Source organism: Hakea prostrata, chromosome 2, assembly GCF_041222555.1.
Source record: "Hakea prostrata isolate BN-2017 chromosome 2, UWA_Hpros_2, whole genome shotgun sequence".
Taxonomy (NCBI): Eukaryota; Viridiplantae; Streptophyta; class Magnoliopsida; order Proteales; family Proteaceae; genus Hakea; species Hakea prostrata.
The window spans coordinates 74,675,900-74,681,188 of NC_142601.1; the positions used below are offsets into that span (position 1 = coordinate 74,675,900).

General features: G+C 38.3%; 1 pseudogene; it reads right to left on the bottom strand.

Moving 5' to 3' along the window:
* Window positions 1-943: 943 nt before the first annotated feature.
* Window positions 944-4,890, bottom strand: LOC149026484 (acid phosphatase 1-like; annotated as a pseudogene).
* Between the last annotated feature and the right edge of the window lie 399 nt (window positions 4,891-5,289).

Sequence of the window (5,289 nt, forward strand, 5' to 3'; positions counted from 1 at the left end):
CCCCCCCCCCCCCATTTTTTATAATAATAATAATATATATTGTGGGATTTGGGGGGAGGGGGCTTGCTAACATGCATAAGACAAGTTTTGTAATGCCAAATGCATGCTACTTGGAGAAACTAGCACAAGATATTTACTGATTAAGGTTGCATGGCCTGTCCGTGTTCGATTAGACTTAACTCCATATCTTGCCAGTGTGTCCACCCAGTTCATATGCTTTAAGGAAACCGAGCTTTGCCTTGTTGGGTAAATCATGGGGATGAACAAAAGGCATTCCCGATGGCCACCCAATCTTCATCCTTATACTTCCACAGGGGGCTGTCCGAGAGATTGTAAGTGACCCTCACATTCCTTTAAATTGCGAACCTCAATTTTATGCCTTTCTTGTCTCTGCAATGGCCTGTACTCGCTCCTTGAGGACTCTCTGTGCCTCGAGCCGTAGCCTCTTTGAAGGTGGCAATGGTTTGCACCTTGTGTTATTCTTCCTCTTCTTTAACAAGGGCTTAAAAGATCACTACAAGAAAAAGGGCTTACGGCGGCGTTTTGAAAACGCCGCCGTAAGTTTAAAAGTGCTGTTGTAAATTTTTTCCGGCACTTAAAAAATGCCGGCAAAAGTACTGCCGTATTGTTACCGCGGCACTAAATGCAAACGACGGGAATTGTGACTTATGACGACACATTTACCGGCATTTTCTAAAAACGCCGTTAAAAGTGGTTTATTGCGGCGTTTGCTAAACGCCGTTGTATGTTATTTTTGCCGGCATTTTTAGAAAACGCCTTTAAAAGTTATTTATTGCGGCATTTATGAAACGCCGCATAGGTATTTTTGCCGGCGTTTTTAAAAAACGCCGTCATTTGTTACCTATGCCATAAGTTTTTTTAAATTAAAAAAAAAAATTGATTCCAAAAAACCAAATTCAACTTTACAAATATAAATGTGCCACTTTCCATTATACATATACCCACAATCCAAAATGTAAGCACAAATGAAGATCCAATTCTACCAATACAACTCAGCTTGTAAGCATAGATGAAGACCCAATTCCTTTGTATTGGCCACACAACACTTAGCAGAAAAGTTACCACACAACCATTAGTACAGTTGTACAATCTAAAAAATGAAAGGCAAAAGAGTACAAATAAAAATAATAGATCATAAGATCAAAATTTGAAATAAATTAAATGTCCAAAGCGTGTTCCGCATCCAAAAATCAAACATATATTTATTTTGAATGATGAAGAGTTGACATCCCTTTTCAGGGAATGTAATACAGAGAATTGGGAAGCTTAAATGTTCTCATGGCACCAGGAAGCCCCACAAGGCAGGGCCACTGTGATTCAACCATTCCCAGATACAGTAGCCTTCATGGATCAGCTTCTTCCTCTGCTTTGCCTTGAACTCTTGCACTGTCATGCCATTGTTCTCATAACCCCTATCATAAACAGACGGTGAGAGACACAACTCATTGAGTTAATGATTGATCTTGATTCTTGATAGAAGAATATAAACTTCTGATTCAACTAAGTGAAAGGATAGAACTTCACCAACCTCAGAATGAGACCAGACCACCCAGTGCAACCAACCTTGAAGAGGTTATCAGTTGTGGGATCCCTGAGGTGTTCTCCTCTTGAAGACATTAAGAAGATCTTCAATCCTCTTCGTTTGATCTCATTGAAGAGGTTCATCGAGTGCTTCAGAGCTGGAGCGTTGGTCTTCCACGCCCATTTCTCAAAGTCTGTAACAATGAACTTCTCTCCTCTGAAAACAATAATTAGTTAAAGAAATTGCTGACAAAGGAAAAAGAAGAAAAACGTGGAAGATCTGATAAAAGGTAGGAAATGGAGCCCAGATCAAGAGCTCCTATGTACAGTACCTGTGGCGATGTTTCTTGAAGTAAGGAACAGTGGAAAGAAGGGTATCATCAATATCAAAGATCCAAGCATCTTTGCCATCACCAGTCAACTTGAAGTTTTTGCTGAGATAGATGGTGCATTCTTCCAGTGCTTTCTTTGAATTCACCTTGTATTGAGTGGAGGTCATGTACTTGCCGATGTAATCTGTGCATTCTTCAGGGACAACTCAATAGCCACGAATGTTATGGAGCTCGACATTGATCCTCCAAGCTTCACAATAGTTCTTCAGGGTTATCTTTAGGTCATTTGAGTCCTTCCCTATCTTCCACTGGTTCAAGATATTCCAGTTTGCAACTGCTACACCAACAACGAGACTAGAGAAGCACAGCAACAAACCCAGATTTCTTCCCATTTTCTCCTTCTTTATGATCAAAAGACAAAAAGGATTCTGGGGGTGGATCAGGAGAACAGAGCTTTGGATATTTATGTAGGTGGATTTCCAATTTTCAAATTGCACCACATGAACCTGCAAGTTGCAAGAGAGACAATCAAAATTCCATCTCTATTCTGGGGTTTCTTTAAGCACCACATGAGAAGCTTACTTACCCACAACAGCAACCATATCTGTGACTGAGAGTCCTTGGTCTATGAACTTTGCAACGAGAGTAAGAAGACCCTGATCAGGTGTGGGGATGTTTGAGACAGCAAGGCTGTAGGTTGCACTTATGGAATCCTTTCTATCTAGTGGTACATCCCAGTAAGGTCCACCAACCTAAGAAAACAAAAGATTTACAAATAATCCATAGGCATCAAAAGATTACTTTGACAAAAAAGTACCTATAAAAGCTGCTGCAGGAATGCAATATAAAAAACATTCCGACTTTAATAAGAATGAAGTGAAACAAAGCAATATCCTAAGTTCTAAACAAGAAAAACTAAAATGCTAATTACTTAACCGCACTGGCATATGTCACATATGTTTAGTATATACCACATAATGTGTTTATGTTTAATAGATATACATCATGAACATAGAAGAGTAACTGGTCCATGTCTAGTTGATGAGAACTCACAGTAATCAGTCCAAATGGCCATGATTGTGACACCTAATTCCCTGGCTTTTATGGGTGCTCGATCATTGTCTGCTCTCTACCTAACCACTATTAATAAATAGCACCAATAAAATGCCCATTGTGCTTGTCTCACCAGAACTTGAACCACCATTACCATCAGTTTTAAGGATTAGCTCTAGAAGTAATGGAGAAATGATGACCTTAGAACCATTTTCAATCCTTCTAGCTGCCAAGATATTATAAGAAGAGGAACATAATGAGTTACCAACTAGTTCAGTACAAGCATATGAAATTGAAAGAAAGCTCAAATATCATAGATGTTTCTAAATTATAAGAAAATGAAGTTACCAACTACTGAACCACATTTGATATGTATTCTGGTTGTGGATAGAAGCATTTTAATTTTGCAGGATGGACATGCAACCTTGGTAGTTGGTACCATCTTTGACTGAAGAGTGCAATCATTAAAGTGGTGATAGATCTTTTGTATAAACTATGGAGCTTGGAACAAATTGCCAGTTGTACGCAGTAATTATGGAATGCCCTGACCTCTGGTGTGAACAGGTTACAATATCACAGCACACACAGGGACAACTTTTGGAAAGATTTTGGAAAGATTTTATTGAACTTGATTCAACCCATTGAACCCCCCACCCCCGGATTTTTATTTGCAGCAGCGGTTACCTGCTGCTGCCAATGGTGAGGATTAGGCCATGTAAGCATAAGTAAATCAAACGGCTGTAAATCAAAGGGCAGGGTATGTATGTAAATGTACAAATTTACTTTAACGTTTAAAGGTGCAGAACCCCGCTCCAAAAGAGATTTGAACTCTTGAACTCTTCATCAATTCACATTCCAACATGGTTGAATAATATTATTGAAATCGATCCTAGTGTTTTTTGTGATAACAAGGAGGGGCTCTTAATCAATACAATTGAGATATGGACCAAAAGAGAGATGAATTCAGAATTTGAAGGTGCAAAAACCAAAAGGAAGTTTACAGGGGCTCTTAATCAAGGAGGAGGTTAACAGCCTCTGCTACCACTATCTACCAAACCCAATGAAGAGAAAGAGTGTGCAGTTCCTCTCTTTTTTCTAACCAGTCTTTGAGTCGCTTTCATGGATTCTGGATGGAGCCTGTTGCAATAAATTAGCTTGTGACCTTAAATCATGTATGAAAATGCAACTAACTACTATTCGTAGTGTTTCAATCTTCTATTTTGCATTCCCTGCTGTATTTGAAGTACTATAGTCTTGTAATTTGCATTCCCTGTTATAAGTTTTCGTCCAAACAATGAATGTCTACAAAACGGAAAGGAATAAGATAAAATGAGTGGAAATTCATTCATCCTGCACATACACTACAGATTATATTTTAACTTAAAAAAGTTTCAGATTCTAATGTGCAATGAACTCATCTGCCATAATCTGCAACAATGAAGGAGATGGTACAGAGATATACAAAGAGCATATCCAGGAGATGAAAATTCAGATTCTTAATATAATGAAATAATAGATACAATCTGCACATTCCTACTGAACGGGTCAACGGTTGTTATAATACTAACTAGCAGTGTCCTGATTTCTCCCCGTAAACATTCCAGATCAGACTTTTAGTTGGTTGACAATTGCTCCCTAATTAAAAGAACAAAAAAAAAAGACCAATGTATTTAGAGAAGACCAACCAAATCTCAAACTTACGTAACAGTAATCAAATCAAGATTTCTGGTTCCATAATATGGATTCATGGAACAATGATGCATCAGTTTATGCGAAGAAGAAAACAGATCCAAGGAGGATATCAGTTGATTAAATAGACAATATATAAAAAATAAAAACAATTTAACAAGAAAGATACAAGGTAAAATGCCCCAAATCATGTTAACAAGAAGCATGAATCTCAATAACTAACCATCAAAACAATAAGAATCAGAAATGGAGATGAGACAGGCAACGTCTTCTGTGTCCTGTTCTGCAGTGACAGTAACTGGTAACTCATTGATTTTACAATTACCATCCTCTCTCATGACCAAGACCTAACACTTCATTGTTGCCAATCCAATCACAGCTTTGAAGTGTTGAAGACCGCTGTTGAAAGAGGTTTCGTTCGGACTTGCCGTTCAAATAGATTTCGTTCACTCTCTGCTGTTGGAGACTCACTGATGAGAACATTCGTTCGTTCTGGGAAGCGAGAGGAGAAGAGGACTTCGTTCAGCGCCGTTCGAGTTCTCGAACTCCGTCAAAATGAGAAATCTGAAATTTCAAAAAACCATAAACGAATGATATCAAAGGCAAATATTTCATCATACTAGAGCGTCACAAATAAAAGCGTTAATTAATTTTTCCACCCAAAACAGAGACT